Source organism: Oryx dammah, unplaced genomic scaffold (genome assembly GCF_014754425.2).
Source record: "Oryx dammah isolate SB20612 unplaced genomic scaffold, SCBI_Odam_1.1 HiC_scaffold_10, whole genome shotgun sequence".
NCBI lineage: Eukaryota > Metazoa > Chordata > Mammalia > Artiodactyla > Bovidae > Oryx > Oryx dammah.
The window spans coordinates 76,132,505-76,150,126 of NW_024070194.1; the positions used below are offsets into that span (position 1 = coordinate 76,132,505).

At 38.4% G+C, this 17,622-nt stretch overlaps 1 protein-coding gene across 1 annotated transcript in view; it reads right to left on the reverse strand.

Annotated features, from left to right (window-relative positions):
- The window catches only part of SPTLC3 (serine palmitoyltransferase long chain base subunit 3), a 149,002-nt gene that overhangs the window by 73,938 nt on the left and 57,442 nt on the right, over nucleotides 1-17,622 (reverse strand). The gene's annotated exons all lie outside the window — the stretch shown is intronic.

Consider the following 17,622-nt stretch of genomic DNA (forward strand, 5'->3'; position numbering starts at 1 on the left):
CACTGTTTAAGTTATCTCATTTAATTTTAACGATGCGATAATGCAGGTATTATTACTTTACAGATAAGAAAACTGAAGTGGGAAGCAGTAACAGATAAAAATCAACAGAGACAGTCAAGTCTAACTCCAAAGTTCACATTTTTACGACTCTACCACCTTTAAAAGCTTACTCTCTGACCGCTTCTTTTTTTATTATGATTTCTTTTTTACTATTTCCCCCCCTGCTCTCTACAATAGGTTCTCATTATTTATATATTTTATACATAGTGGTGAATACATGTCAATCCGAATCTCTCAAATGATTGCTCCCTCCCTTCCCCTCTTGGCATTCATACTTTTGTTCTCTTTGTCTAAGTTTCTGTTTTTGCTTTGCAGATAGGTTCACTTATACTATTTTTTCTAGATTCCCTGTATATGCATACAGACGGCCAAGAGGCACATGAAAAGCTGTTCAACATCACTATTAGAGAAACGCAAATCAAAACTACAATGAGGGCTTCCTTCATTGTAGCTCAGTGGTGGCCCAGTGGTAAGGAATCCCACTGCCAACCAAGGAGACATGGTTTTGAGCCCTGATTTGGGAAGATCCCACATGCTGTGGAGCAACTGAACCTATGCGCCGCAACTATTGAACCTGTTCTCTAGAGGCCAGCAGGCAAAACTGCCGAGCCCATGTGCTTCAGCTACTGAGCCCAAGCACCCTAGAGCCTATGTTCTGCAATGAAGAACCACCACAATGAAAAGGCCGTGCACTGCAACTAGAGAGGAGTCTGCGCAGCAACAAGGACCCAGCACAGCCAAAAATAAATAAGTAAATACAATTCTATAAAAAATCTACAGGAAGGTGCCACCTCACACCCAGAATATGCGTGTGTGTGTGTACGCCAAGTCGCTTCAGTCATGTCTGACTCTTTGTGACCCCACGGACTGTAGCCCACCAGGCTCCTCTGTCCATGGGATTCTCCAGGCAAGAATATTGGAGTGGGTTGCCACACTCTTCTTCAGGGGATCTTCCCGAACCAAAGATGAACCTGCATCTCCTCTGTGTTGTGCGTTGGCAGGTGAGTTCTTCGCCACTAATGCCACATAGGAAGCCCCATACCCCAGAATAACCACCACCAAAAAATCTACAAACAAGAAATGCTGGAGAGGGTGTGGAGAGAAGGGAAGCCTCCTACACTCTTGGTGGGAATATGCGTTGATACAGCCACTATGGAGAAGAGTATGGAGATTCTAGCGTCCGCCTCTCCCCATGTTACGTGCAGCCTCTCAGGCCTCACGGAGAGCGTCAATGCTCCCACAGTCTTACGCTTGCCATCACTGTAAGCTCTACATCTGTACTGTCCAGTATTGTGGCCACCAGCTATGCATGGCTAGTGCAATGGAAGAGCTGAGTGTTACATTGTATTTTAGTTAATTTAAATGTTAAAACTGAAGCTCTGGAAAATATTCTCTACTAAACACAATTTTACTGTTTTAGTCAGATTATTTGACATTTATTTCACCTTAGCCAATGAAAATTTAGTGTCTGGATTGACATGTGCTGGAAGGGTAAAAGAATCTGCCTGCTAATGCCGAAGGCATGAGACGCGGGTTCAATTCCTGGGTTGGGAAGATACCCTGGAGAAAGAAATGGCAGCCCACTCCATTATTCTTGTCTGGAGGATCCTCACTCCATTATTCTTGTCTGGAGGATCCTGGCTGGCTACAGTCTATGGGGTCGCAGAGTCAGACACGAGGGAAGCAGCTGAGCACATATGGCAGGGTATAATATCCATTATTTTTTGAAGATAGTACAAAGACAATAAAATATAGTATAGTTTATTAATATAAAATAATAATAACAATAAAATATAGTATAGTTTATTAATATTTTACCTATTGATTACATTTTTAAATGGTAATATTTGGGATATATTGAGTCAAATAAGATGTATTATGAAATTACGTTTGCCTGATTTTTTTAAACTTTTGAAAAGGCAGCTACTAAAAAAATTTAAATTACACATATCTTGCATTTTATTTTTGTTTCTCTAAGTGATACACTTAACAGAATAAAAAATGTACAAACAGAGAAATGCTGTAATTTATATTCATAGAACATAGGAGCAGACTTAACTCAGATTTAAGTTAGAGGAATACTGTTAGCATATTCAGGACTATTATAATCATGCTTCTATTAACACATTTGACTATACAGAGTGTGATGTCAGAATTTTATCTAAATTGGTAAATCAGCCTGCTTATTGAACTAAACTGATGAAGTGTTAAACTTTAGAAAGCATTGTATGGTGAGCCAAATATTTTATTTTGCATTTAACATAAAAAAGAATATCTGATGACCCATCTTTGCTCTTCCTGAGAGGTCACAACAGCTAGCTGGTAGCCTGTTTCTCAAATCTGAATTCATTTATCCTCCAAACTGTCTGAAAACATTGTTTGGAAAACAAACATTCTAGCAGAGTCAATTTCACTCAAGATTTGGAGGTGGTGAATAGTTAGAAATTTAAATTGTAATTGAAAACTTTATTATTCAAGATATAGTGTGAAAAAAAGAAACTGAAATTTAAAGATAAAATGTGGGCACATTTGTCAGACTTGTTTTTACCTAGCAGAGACTGCATCCTAAAAGGAGCAACTCCAAGAACAGGAGGTGAGATGAACCCCAGCTTGGCCATGAGGGAACTGGTTTTGATGCCAGCTCTTCCACTAAACAGCTGGATGGCCTCTGGCAATCTCTCCTGGCTGGAGGGATTGGGAGAAGTGCTGTTTTAGGCATCCTTGACTTTGGGAGTGCTCTTTCCTCCACCTAGAATGAGTTTCTGCAGCTCTGAGTCATTCTTTGAGACCCACCTAACATAACATCTTTTCTCAGATGCCATCTCAGCTTCCCTAGACAAACTTGGTCATTTTCTCCCCTGAGATTGCATGAGCCTTATCACAGAACGATTATAGCACTTGGTAAGCTTCACTGGGGATGTTCATGGGGCCGTCTTATTACGGGAAGAGCCCTTGGAGTGCAGACACTGGATGTGGGACGTTTGGCTTGGCAACCATGGTGCCTATGGCAGTATTGACACATAACAGGTGCTTGCTGAGTTGCATGCTGCCTTTTGATGGAAAAAGAAGCCAAGACTGAGGCTAGAGGAGGGGATGGCACAGGGAAAAATGTCAAGAAGCCTTGTGATGCCAGGGCCACCAGGCAGGAAGCATCAGTCTGGGAACACTGATGCCTGAGGAAGGCCTCCAGCGAGGATGGCAGGTTCCCAAGCTTTGTCAGCTGGGTAACCTTCTCCATGAGACTTTCTTGCCCAGAGGTCAGAGGACAACAGTGTCCTGGCCCCATCACCCAGAAGTGTATGAGTATATTTTCATGGTGAGTCACTGTGCTGTCTTCCTCCACTTAGGTCTTCCCCAAATCTGATGTTTTAGGGGCTTGTCTATAACAGTTGCATCATGAAAAGTCCTTAAGATAATATGGGGAGTGGGTGTGTCTATGAACAGCCTGAGAAATTGCCCTCTACCAGGTCTCTTTCATTAGCTTGACTCAAAGGGAAGAAGAAGGGAGGAAATGCCGGTGACCATATTAGGTCCCTTAGAAACCAGCCTTATGAGTTTCCAGTGGTTGAGTGGTTAGTACATTCTCACATATATCAGTTTCTGTGACCGGATGTCTCATAGGTGGGTTACAAGTTATTAGCAGTTTTGCATCTAAGGCTTTACTTTCTTCAATTTGTAGAATAGCCCCCACTCCCAACTCCCATGATCATGGAGTTTCTCTGACTAGTGTCCATCGCTCAAGTTTCATCAACAGATTTGAAAGATTTCCAGGATGGCTAGACGTTTTCTATTCTAGGAAGCCAAGACTTTCAAAGTTAGACTAGGCTGGTCTGGGATGGGGTGGGGATTTTAAGAAAAAAGAAATAATATGTCTCCTTCACATGAATGGATGGCTGCTTTCCTGCTCCTGTTCTTTGGATTCAAGAAATGAAAGTGTAGGGATTAACACAGTGTTGTAAATCAACTAGACTTCAATAAAAATATTAAAACTGAAAAAAGGAAATAAAAATGTAGAAGGACCTTGGGGAAACAAAATGGGCACTAGAAACTTAACTAGCTTGTCTCTACCAATGTTTGAGCCATGTCCTGGTTGAATGAAGATGCTTGAGTCCTGGCAAGTGGTAGTTACTGATCTGAGCGCATTAGGAATTCTAGAATTATAGTCAACCTTTTGTTGCTGATAGTAAATACGGGCATTTTTTGAATCCCAAGAAAGCAGAGCTATAGTCCTAACTGATACTGTGTGTGGGCATATTCAATTGTGTCTGACTATTTGTGACCCCATGGACTGTAGCCAATCAGGTTCCTCCGTCCATGGGATTTCCCAGGCAAGAATACTGGAGTGTGTTTTCATTGACTTCTCCAGGGGTTCTTCCTGACCCAGGGATCGAACCCAAGTCTCCTGCATTGGCAGGCAGATACTGAAGGTTCAGATAAATCCACAATAATCTTTATTTCTCTTTCCCTCTGTGATGACTTTCATCTTTTTTTTTAGTCTCTGAAAGTCAATAACAACCACACCTAGGCTGGTAAAAATGGATATCCAAATTGTGACATTGTGCCTATATTGACACTTGCTCTTATCCTGATGGTTTATTTATCCAGTGGCTACTGGAAATCTACTTTGTGATAAAAGAGTAAATACAAGCTGGGTATATGCTCTTGGCAGCTCTCTCTGCAGTGCTTTTGCATGTCAAGCACAGGATATGCCACCATCAGTCATAGCAATAAAAATCAGATTCAAGGAAAAGTAGCAAGTTATGAACTCCACATTTCAGTTGATTTTCGAATGATATTGGCCATAATATTGACACTGGTTAATAGTAAAGAGCATGGGTGTTAACAAAGCCGTTTCCCAACCACCAACTTTGCCTATCTATGCAGCACATGTGAAGACTATTTTCCAAACTGTGACTGTAGTCACTTTTCATCCAGAATATCCTGTCTGTCAATTGTTCCTTAGATGTGAGCAAGGAGTAGGTGGCCATTTAAGGTCGCAACCTGCCAGCTTTCTCATCTGGCCCCTCCCACTGTGCCATGGCTCCCAGCCCACTTTTGAGCCACTGTGCTTGGACTGGAGAGCCCTGCATTAGAAGGAGCACCAAGCCTTCCACCTAAGGGACCCCACCCCGCAGCGCTCCACCACTGGGTTCCTAGAATGCCTACTCTCTGCTTGGTCCACTCATGTCCAGTCTAGTAGGCGTTGTGGACCTACAGAGCCTCCCGAGGACCTCGGTTTCCCTGTGAATCAGAGGAAAACCTAGAAGCCAGATATGGTGTCTGAAATGGGTCTAGAATACCCTGCCTCTCTGAATATCGGCCACTGCTGCTGGCTCAAGAGAACTCTCATGCTGATGAAGTCCAATAAAATAGTAGAAACAATTTTTATCTGCTCACCTTCCCAGGCCTTAATTTCAAGCAAACTCCTTATGACCCCTTGGAAGGTTAAAGCATTAATAGATAATTAGAATCCCATGCAAACAAAAACCTTAAGTGAGGCATGGATACATAACTATGATGAGATTTCCTGTCACAAATAATCTCAATAAGAGGAGAATTTTTAAGTGGATCAAATGACCTGTATATAACCTCTGACCACATGCACAATAGAATTATGTTTCACACTTTTTCTTTTAAATATTTTATTTGATGTAATTTTAGACATGCTGAAAAGCTGTAAGAACATTACCAAGAATTCCTAAATACTTTTCACTCAGATTCCCTAAATGTTATCATTTTAGTATACTTCTTTAAACACCATTCTCTCTCTTTTTATATCTTATATATATAATTATATATGTAATTTTTACTGAACTACTTCATACATTACAATCATGATGCCTTTTCTACCCTTAAATATTTCACTGTTTCCTAAAAACAGGGAATTTGCTTATATAATCCCAGTACTACTATTATTAATACACTATTATCTACTGTACAGAGCAAATTCACATTTGATTCTCTGACTTTAAAAATCCACTTCTAAAAACAAAGGTAGAAGAAAGAAGGGGAATCAGCTTCTAATGAGGGTCCACTTATGGAGTGTGGTGATTAAATGTAATCATTACACCTTCACACACTCTATAAAATAGGCACCCTGGTCCTTATCTTATCAGTGAGGGAACAGGCACGGAGGTGATGCCACTTACCCAAAGGAGATGGAGCTAATAAGGGCAGGCTATCTCCTTAGCAATGTGACAACCCGCCCTCCCGAAACATTTCAAGCTTTAAATTAATTAATTGGCATACAACCTTTTGAAGTTATGAACTTGTTTTACAGATAAGGACACCAAAGCCAGAGTTTAGTTCACTTGCCCAAGGGCAGTGGTTAGTAAGTCTAGAGCCAAGGTTCAGATTCAGTGTGTGTGACTCTCGAGAGATGTTGCTTTTCCTTCTTCAGAAGACTCTTTCAAATCTGTTTCCTGATCTACAATTCTTAAGATCCCAAATAAAGCTTTTTGTTCTTGGCAGCTTTGAGAATGATTATTGTTTGACATTTATCAGTGGTTAAAGGATATACACAAGTACCAATGTCAATGAAAGTTAACCTGTATCCTTAGTATATTGGGATTTATCAGGATTGTTAGTCTAAATGAAGTAAAGGAGCTGGATATACCCTGATATGCACCGAATTCAGAAATCTGGACACTTGCTCTTAAATCTAGGGGATTAATCTTCCCAAGTACTTATCTATATTGGCAAACTTTTTAACTGAAAAAAAAAAAAAAATCTTTTGGCCATGCCACATGGCACGTGGGATCTCAGTTCTCTGACCAGGGATGGAAGCCTCCTCCCTGGCATTGCAAGCGTGGAATCTTAGCCACTAAATTGCCAGCGAAGTCCCAACACACTTTTTGTAGGGAGGCAGAGAAAAAAATATTTTGGCTTCGTGGATTGTGTGGTCTCTGTGGCAACTAGTCAACTCTGCCATTATAAAGTGAAAGCAGCCACAGTTAATACACAAAAGACTGGGTGTGGCTGTGTGCCAGTGAAACGTTATGGCTATGAAAACTGAAATTCAATATATTTTGTGTCACAAAATATCATTCTTAATTTTGCAGTCACTTAAAACTATAAAAACGACTTGTAACTTGCATGGGGTACAAAAACAGGGGCAGCTGGATTGGTTTGGTAACCCCTGAAGATAGCTGGTCTCTGGTTTTAGCTTTGAACAGTATGGGGCAGTGCAAAGAGTTATTCGGTAGAACTCAGGAGAATTGTTCTTTTGCGGTGTTTGTGTATATTTATTTATTGGCTGCTCTGGGTCTTAGTTGTGGCACATGGATCTTCAATCTTCATTATGTCGTGTGGATGCTAGTTCCCTGACAAGGGATCAAACTGCATTGGGAGCTTGGAGTCTTAGTACCAGGACTTAGGAAAATTGGTGTCTCATCTTCTCAGCATACTGACTGCATGAACATTGATTGGCAAGTCATTAAAAATATCTCTAGGCTTCATGTATCTTATGGTATTTTTGTAGGTGAAGGGAATTGGTAGATGACCTATATATTCTGAAATTCTGTGAGTTTCAACTTTGTTTGATTATCCAGGTATTACTTTGCTGGCACGTATTATCCTTATAAAATTATTGGCATTCCTTGTTAAATTGTTATCTTTGCTTGGCTTTGTTGAATATACAGGGCCAAATTCTTCACTTACAAAAATATCTCTGCTAGTTGAAATTTGGCTGTGCAGTAATTTCTATCACTCTCAAGAGAAAGGTGATTACCTTGTTAGAATTATAACAAGTATCAGGAAATTGCCAAAAGATTTTCGGAAACCAAGATATATTTTCATTTTCCTCCTCCCAAACTATTGCACTGAGAGACCACCTTCCTTTACAAGTATTCTTAGGTGAAACTAAAGAGTCTTGAGAGAAATCCAATGAAATCTCCTTGATCAGAATTTACAGTGATTTAGTCTAAAAGGAACTGGCACTGTCTATGAATAAAGATTTTTTTGTGTACAAATTAAGAATGTAAACTCAAATTTAGGCTGGCCCCTTCTTCAATATTTAGGTCAGCAATAATGCACATTTCTTCAGTCTAACTATAAGAAACACAAGAAGAACCTTAGTAATTTGAATTAAATAATAGCAGAGAAAGTTGTCAGGTAGATAAAGAAGGATACACAATATCTAATGGTTAAGGACAATGTTCTCAAATTGAGAAATAGAAAATCCAGCAAACTTGTACCTAACTAATATTAAAATCACATCTGAAACCTGATAATGGAACAGAATATCCTATTATATCCGGTTGCATTGATTCGTAAGTTAATGATCTTTCTGATGTTTTTAAGATGGAAATATTTCAAGCCTACTTCTTGAAATTTATTTGATTTGAATGAGTGTTCTCAACTAGGTCGTCATACTATTTAGGTTTTCCTGATGTTTTGAATTGAGCACAAGTCTTTCCTTCTCAGGGGAGAAGAATCTCCATGAAGAGATGAGCTTTTGTGGACACAGCATTCACCTTGTGACATCCCATGAGTTTGTTTTCTTCCAAGTGAACTTCTGAACATCTGAACCCTTGCTAGGTGAGATGATGGCATCCCAGAGGACTTACAGAGCATGTGGATTCAGATAATATGCTATTACTACACATCCACTTTTTGAAATTTTAAAATTAAATTTTTTTTTAATTAAAAAAATTTTATATTTGTATTAGAGTACAATTGCTTTACAATGTTGTGTTAGTTTCTGTGGTGCAATGAAGTGAGTCAGCTATATGCGCACATATATACCCTCCCTCTTGAACCTTCCTTCTGCCCCCGCCACTCCACCCCTCTAGGTCATCACAGCGTTGAGCTCCTTGCGCTATACAGTAGCTTCCCACCAGCTGTCTATTTCACACACAGCAGTCTATATATGCCAATACTCTCCCATTTGTCCCACCCTTCCTTTCCCCATCTCTGTCCACATGTCTGTTTTTGACATCTGTGTCTTTATTCCTGCCCTGCAAATAGGCTCATCTGTACCATTTTCTAGATTCCACATATATGCATTATATATGATATTTATTTTTCTCTTTCCAACTTACTTCGCTCTGTATGTCAGACTCTAGGTCCATCCACGTCATTACAAATGATCCAGCTTGTTCCTTTTTATGGATGAGTAATATTCCATCATATTCATGTGCTACATCTTTTTATCTATTCATATGTTGTTGGACATTAGGTTGCTTCCATGTCCTGGCTATTGTAAACAGTGCTGCTGTGAATATTGGGGTACATGGCAACACATCCACTTTTAACCATCCAGTACATATGGAAAGAAAGACCAAGAAGCTACATCTCTTTGCTGACCAAAAGTAGGGAAAAGGGGAGAAATTGATGGAAGAAATTTTCACATATTGATGTATGGGGAAATCATCCTGGCCTACACATGATTTAAAAAACTTTATGCTAACTAGTTGAAATAATTATGAATGGAGATACAGATGTCAAGTCTTTATGCTAAGTTGCCAAAATAGCTCAGTTAGGAGAGTGTTAGACTGAAGATCTAAAGGTCCTTGTTTCAATCCCAGGTTTGAGCAAGTTGCACTTAGGGGGCTTCACTGGTGATTCAGATGGTAAAGAATCTGGCTGCAAAGTGGGAGACCTGGGTTTGATCCCTGGGTTGGGAAGATTCCCTGGAGGAGGGCATGGAAACCTATTCTAATATTCTTTTCTGCAGAATCCCCATGGACAGAGGTGCCTGGAGGGCTACAGTCCATGGGGTCGCAAAGAGTCGGACATGACTGAGCAACTAAGCACAGTACGTGTGCTAACTAGAATAACTTGTCCGTGGCCTGTCAAATGGTTCTAATTTAACCATTAAAGTAAAGAATGCATTTAAAAACCAAAATAGAGTAACTGTGTTTCAGGCATCCAAAATGGAGCACAGTGGCCGTTGTGGATGCGGATTCAGACATGTTCCTGTATCACCGAGAGCCTGGCTTTTCTGAACTCTAACAAATGCAAGGACACCACCAGCCATTCTCGAAACAACGCCTGTTAGCAGTTGCCAGCTGCCACCTTAAGGTCTCAAGGTCTCTTGTAACTGTGCAACCATTTCTAATCCCACTCAATCCTTACTTAACAAACATGCATACGTCCTCGTAGTTCTAGTAATAAATCTTGATAAACAACTCATGTAACTAACTGTACCTTGCAGTTTTTTACCATTATGAACCTCCCTGATTTTATAGTCTGGTGGAACACAATTCAAGTGCTTCTTAAATCTGTGTCTCCTGGGCTGCAGGCCTCAATTTGGCTGGAATAAAACATTTTGTTCTTCCTATAGATTACTGATGCTTTCTATCAGCAAATGGAAACAAAAGCTTCTCTCTAGTTTGCCTGAGTCTAACCTTTCCTGAATTTGGAAATTTAGACCAGCAACATGTGTCAGAATAGATTCAGAGATCAAAATCAAATTGCTTCACTGACTTTTGTCTATCCTACCTACTTTGCAGTTTTTATTTATAGGCTCCACCCCCCAGGTACACGTGGTATTCATTCTACACAAGGTGAAAGACTATTCTACTTTGGAAAATTTTTGACAATGTGGTCAGGAAAGTCAGCTATGCTAGTTTCCAGTGGTTCCCAAAGTGTCGTCCCTGGAATAGCAGCATCAGCACCACACGGGACCTCCTGGGAATGTGTTAGAAGTGCAGTCTCGGGTCCAATTCCAGACGGACTGGATCAGAAACTCTGGCGGTGGGGCCAATAATCTGTGTGTTTTCAAGCCTGGCAGGTGGTGCCAATGTGAGCGAAAGTTTGAAAACACAGATTTAAGGTGAAAAAAATCCACACAACCTGCAGCAGAGACCCTCCAATACACTGAAAAAATATGGTCAATCTTATTCAATGGCAACATCTCAGAAGTACAATAACTATTTTCATAAGACTATGCCTTCATCTTGTGGACCTTTAAGAAAATAACTCAAGAAATATGAGATCATTGTGAAAAATAGAAAGCACTACCCAATAAAATATGGCCATTTTTGTTAATGGAGCTATTCATGTAAAACATATTTTAAAAAGTGGACTAATGACTTGTCCTATGTTCTATGGACATACGACTTGTTCTGTTCTTTTAATAATGTATTTTCTTTCTTTAAATTGAATTATAGCTGATTTACAATGTTGTGTTAATTTCTGCTGTATAGAAAAAGGAGTCATTTACACATGTATATGCATGCTCTTCCATATTCTTTTCCATTATGGTTTATCTCAGGCTATTAAATATAGTTTCCTCTGCAATACGGTAGCACCTTGTCCTTTACCAGTTCTGTGTATAATATATTTCTATCTGTTAATCCCAGAAGCGCCCTCCTCCCCTCCATCATCCTTTGTCTCCCTCGGCAACTACAAGTCTGTCCTCTATGTCTCTGAGTCTGTTTCCTGTTTTGTATATGAGTATATAGTTTCATTAATAATATATTTTCCATTTTACAGAAGAGAAGACTGAGTACTCGGAAGGTATATAGCTTATCTCAGGCCCTAGTCCGTTCAAATGAAGGACTAGGATTTGAATCCCAGCAACCTCATCCCAGAGACTTGTCTCTCAGTCATGCTGCTGAGCAACTACATTATAACTCTGCATGACTAATTAATATTATGTTAAACAGATCTACCAAGTATATCTAATCAATTTCCTATGGCTGGAAATTCACTTATTTCATTTGTTTCTATTATTAAATATAATTCAATGATTATTCTCAATCATACCTCATTGAACACGTTCAAATTTTTCAAAGCAAACTGTCTCAAAATGGAACTGTTGAGTTAAATAGCCTATTGTTGATGCATTTTCAAATTTCCCTGCAATTTATTCTATCTTTTCTTTACTCTTTTGAAACCATGGGATCTTATTTTTTGTCTTTTGCCAATGAAGTAAAAGATGGTAACTCTGGATCTTCATCACTTTTTATTTAAGGGCAGAGTATTTTTCACAGGCTCACTGACCATTTATATTTATTTTTCTTAATTGTCCACTTATGTACTGGATCTACTTTTAAAAATTAAATTTTCATTTAAACTAGACCATACATATAGAAAAGGAAACAAATTGTCCATATGGAGCTCTGTGAAGTTTCATAAAGAGAACATATAACTGCATCAAGATAAACAAACAAGCAAACAATATGAACAGCTTCCAGGAAGTCCCTTTGCGTCCTCCTTGATCACCATCCACCTCCCCCAAAGGTACCATATGCATTCTAAACAGGGATATTGCCCCCAAATGGTTGAAAATTGGTTTTTGGAGGGAGCATACCTTACTCTACTTTTAGGTAAAGCAAAGATATCCATGTACCACATAAACAAATACATAGTGTCTCTGGGCTGTTCAAGTATCTTAGAGGAGGTGATAATGAAAAAGTGGGTTGAGGAACATCACACTGTCCTGATTCTGAAGTTTCGTCTGCTTTGAGATTTGTCAAAATCTTGGCCCACTTCTTAAACTGGGATATTCTCTTTCTTTTGATTTGTAAGAGTCTTTACACATTCCTGGACTTCCTTGGTGGCTCAGACTGTAAAGAAACTGCCCGCAACGCTGGAGGTGCTAGAGACGCAGGTTCGATCCCTGGGTCAGGAAGATCCCCTGGAGAAGGGCATGGCAACCCTCTCCAGTACTCTTGCCTGGAGAATTCCACAGAGGAGCCTGCAGAGCTACAGTCCACGGGGTTGCGAAGAGTCAGACATGATTGAGCAACTATGACTTTCACTTTACGCATCAAGAATATGAATATCTTGTTATATATAGGTGAGTAATTCTTTCTAATTTTGTTCTTTGACTCTTAGTTGCCATTGTTGGTTCTTTTTTTTTTGGTACAGAAGTTTCAATGATTCATTTTATTGTATCCTTTGCCTTGATGTTTCTGGGAAAGCTATTTCTGATCCCCTGAAGCACAGGCACACGGTAGACTACTGTCTGAATCAGGTTTGTGAAATCCAAAGGATAGCTGTGGCTAGTGGTGGCTTGGGAGCCTCTTGTCTTTCCTAACAGGAAGAGTCCCTGTCTACTATGGATCTGAGTAGAGTGTGTTGCATAGAGGCAGGCTGGACATCATTTAGAATGGATCCCTGCCACATAAGTGGGCTTCTGCCAGGTAAGGTGAGTACAGCCGGAAAGACCGGAGGTCATTATGGGTTGCAGGGCTGAGGGTTGATAAGTGACAAGCTAGTGGAGTGGCTGTTGGAGTCTGAATGCTTGTATTCCCCTAAAATCCATACGGTGAAAACCTAATGTCCTGAGTGTTCGTATCTGGAGGTGGGGTTTGATGGGGTTTCGAGGATGGAAATAGAATAGAATTTGTGCCTTTACAAAAGAGGCCCCATAAATAGAACTTGTGCCCTTACAAAAGAGGGCCCACAGAGCCAGCCCCCGCCTTCCGCCACATGAGGAAACACAAGGAGGTGTCGGCAGCTCAGAAGAGGGCCCCACCCGCCACGCTGGCTCGCTGATCTTGGACTTTCAGCTTCCAGAACTGTAAGGAATACACTCATTGGTCATGAGTCACTCAGTGCATGGTATTTTGTTACATCAGCCCATGGACTAAGACACAAGCATTGCTCACATCAAGGGCGCTGCAGTCTGACATTTCCTTACCATGGAGCACAAAACCAGTGCATTTTGTACTTGAATCGTCTGAGTAGTTTTATTCTGTTCAGTTGTTCATCCATTCATCCATTTAGTCATTCACTCAGTTTCAGTTTTATTTATAGAGTTATTTCTGGTGACTGTTTTTGTTTTTGTGTACAATTGTAAACACATTAGCAATTTAGCTAAGTGCAGCTTACTAAGATACAAAGTGTGAGGCAGGAATCTGGATGATTTCTTTATATGATCAGCCAGTTATCACAAAATTATGACATAATTGATCCTTTTCCAGCTGGTTTGAAATACTGTTCTTTTTCTTATACAAATGGGTGGACCAAACTGTGCCTGTCTCTAGAGCTTCAGTTTAGACCCACACTGCCTGCTCTTTTTATTTATGTCATGGGATTGTGTTTAATTTACCTTTTCAATTAGGGAAGAGATGATCGAATTATAAGAATGAGATGTTCCCTTCTAAGATACTCATATCTTTCTGTTTGTTTCTAGTATTCCTTTAGGTCTTTTATAAAAATCTTATAGTTTTCTTCAAATAGGTTCTAAACATTTTCAAAATAAGCTTATCCCCTAGGTCTGTGCTATTTTCCCTCCTATTTATTAATAATATTATTTTCCCCAGTATGTCCTCTTATTGATTGTGGATCATGGACTTATTGAATTTTCAAAATTGTCTTTTTTGAATTTAGGTCTTTATTGGATTCTTCATTAGATATTTGCTGTTTCTAATAAATGTTTGTTAGTTTACTATGTAAAATGGAGAGAGGTAGACTAGGGCCCCGGCCCTCGTGCCCAACCACCCCTCGTCTCTACAATAGTCTCGAGAACAGCCCCTTCAGAGGGCCACTTTAGTCCTCAAAAATCAAGGCTTAAAAACTAGAGAAAGAAGCGACCAGATCATCTGTTCACCTTTTCTTTAATTGCACATATATTTCTTATTTTGTCACATGGTAGTTATTCAGTGGATATTTATTGACATAAAGAATAAAAAGTTAATGAATAATTATGCTACCTAGTACTTCCAAAGATTATTAAATGGTGGTAAAAACACATCTTCATCTTTTCTCTGACTTCAAAGTGAAAGCTTCTAGTAACCAGAAGTTTCATCATGAAGTGCTGTCTTATTGTTTGAAGTAGTTATGTTTTTATTCCATTCAAGAATCTCCTATTTTTATCCTATTAAAAGTTTTATAAGGAATGGATACTAAATTTTATAACGGCTTTAGTGACATCTATCAAAATAATCATGTGTTTTCTTCTTGGGTCTTTCAAGGTTACAAAGTGTCTTACTGAGCTAACTATCCTTACAGTCCTGAATAGAACTACTTGATCATGGTATTCTGTTATTTGACTGTGCTCTTGAATATGCAATGCCAATTTCTTATATATTTTTTTCTCAAATAATATTGCCTTATAATTTTCCTTTTATGAAATGTTTATTTGTTTGTCAAATTTTGGGATCAGGCTTATGCTGGCTTAGTGGTGGGTGACTCTGAGTGGTCATCAGAATCACCTCTAGTGACTTAGTAAAATATAGGTGCCTCAGCCCAACAGAAATTACGCTTCTCTAATTTATCTTTCTGTTTTAATTTTTAACAGTTCAGTACTTTTGCTTTCCTCTTATCCCTAGTTCCCTTGATTGGTTAGTTTACTAGCTTCAATTTTACTACTTTAGTAATGTAAGAATACATATTTTCCTCTGTTATGCAACTAGTTGGATCCTATGATGTTCTCATAATTGTTAGTTTCTAAATATGATGCCATTGTGACTTCATTTCCATGTTGATCCAAGAGTTACTTAGGAGAGGGCTTTAAAACTTTCAAGTGATTTTTAAAAAGGTTTCATTTCTAATTTTGGTATTAATTTTTAGTTTTATTTCACTGTGGTCCAAGAATGTGACCTATGTAGATTTCATTTTTTGGAATTTAATGAGGTTTGCTTTGTGCATAAAATATAGTAAATTTTTATGAAAATTAAGTTAGTATTTAAAAAGATTACATCTACTGGTAATAGTTTTTTTTTTTTTCAGAAAACATGAGTTTTATTTTTATAGTATGTAACAACATATTCTGCAGCCTTTAACAACTTTCCCTATTTCATTTTTTTCAAAAGTTTTCCTAAAAATTTACTTTTTGTTCTCTTTTTTAATTAGATTTATTTTTTAATTGGAGGAAAACTACTTTACAATGTTGTGTTGGTCATTTTAAGTTCAGCATTCAATACATAATTATTAAACTAAACTCAATAACTATACCATCAATGTTTTCTTTGTCTTTATTTTTTTGCCTTCTTCATTTTTCAAAGAGGGAAGTTACTTTAATCTCCTATCACTATTTCATTTTTTATTTTTCTTGCTTTTGTTTTTAATCAGGCACATTAAGTTGACACACATGATTTTTGAAACCTCCTAGGATAATTCATTATCCTACTAATTTTCAGTTTCTACAGAAAAAAATAATAATTATCTATGCCTTTGCTGTGTTACTTAATGCACAGTCTCTAGGAGCTGCATTGATCTGCATTATGAAGAAAGCTCTCTACATAATTTTCAAGAGATGAATCTCTTCTGATGTTTAATAATTCATGCTTTAATCTTAACTTTCCTTAACTGCTTTCCTTTCTGTTTGCATTTGTACCACACCTTTGGTCATTTATTTATTTATTTTTCAAGTTTCAGTTTATTCTTTTCTTGAAGCTTAATTCCTATGAAGGAAGAACAAGCAATTCTGCACATACTTTGTCTTAGGGTGACTGCATCAGTGTCTTCTGTTGTTAAATCAATATATTCAAACAAACATCTTCCACATAGAGCAAAGTTAAATAGTTCTTCTCAGGAAAGAAATTTAAAAATCAAATATAGAAATATTTTGCATAATAGAGATAATACTGATGGTTTTTTTCCATTTCATTTTTATTCATTTATTTTTTTAGGCGATGCTGTGAAGCTTGTAGGATCTTATTTCCCTGACCAGGTATCGAACCTGGGCCCATCAATGAAGGCATTGAATCCTAACCACTAGACCTCCAGGGAATTCCTGAAGATATTACTGATTGTTTGATGCTACTACTCAGACATTATGAACATTTTTTACACAATTCTTAATCCTAGTACTAAAAATCTAAATAAATGTGTAGTTTTAGAATCCATTTTTAAATAAATTTCAGTAGTTATTCCAGCTACTTTTCAGCAAAGACAGTTAATCTACAGACTTTCCAGCTAAAAATTTCAAGGCAAGCCACCTTACAAAGAGTATCAGTCTCAACACTTAATAGACTGTTCATTCCAGAAGTCCCTAATTCAGAGCGTAATGTCAACACCTAAAGTCAAAAATGTCCAATCTTTCACAACAGATTAAAAATATTATTGAAAAAAAAAGCTAGACTACAGTGACCAAAAACGTTGCATAAGGCACACAGTTTCAAGGAGACAGCCCAGATCAGGGAGCATTCTAACAAAAACCAACCCTAGCATAGAAGATACTAATTGAAAATGGGTCAGATATTTTAAACGCTTGAATGATGATTCCAAGTTGCCATTTCACTCTGTCTCATGTTTAGGACATTTAGAAAATCACAATCATCCACTCCCCTCAGCCTGTGAAATGTTAAATCCACCCAGGAGAGGGTCAAAACCTCCCTGAGCTCTAAGTTCTGCTGTCTTTTAGTTGTTCAGAAAAATAAGCAGCAGCCCAGCATTTTACATCTTAAAATATCACTTGCAATTCTGTACGCATCTGTCTGGAAATGTGTCATTTCCAGCTCTATTTTGGGCCCGGTTTTAAGATTTTAGGTGCAGATTTGGCAAACACCTTACTCTTGGGCACTTTTTACTGCTCCTTTTACTGTACCAACCTCTCTCTTGGGCATGGAGGGTGTTTTTTTAGTGTTGCTTGTACCAGGGAGGTGGAACCAGGCGTCTGGTTAGGACCAGTCTTGCCATTTTTTCACCCTTTAGAATAACTTT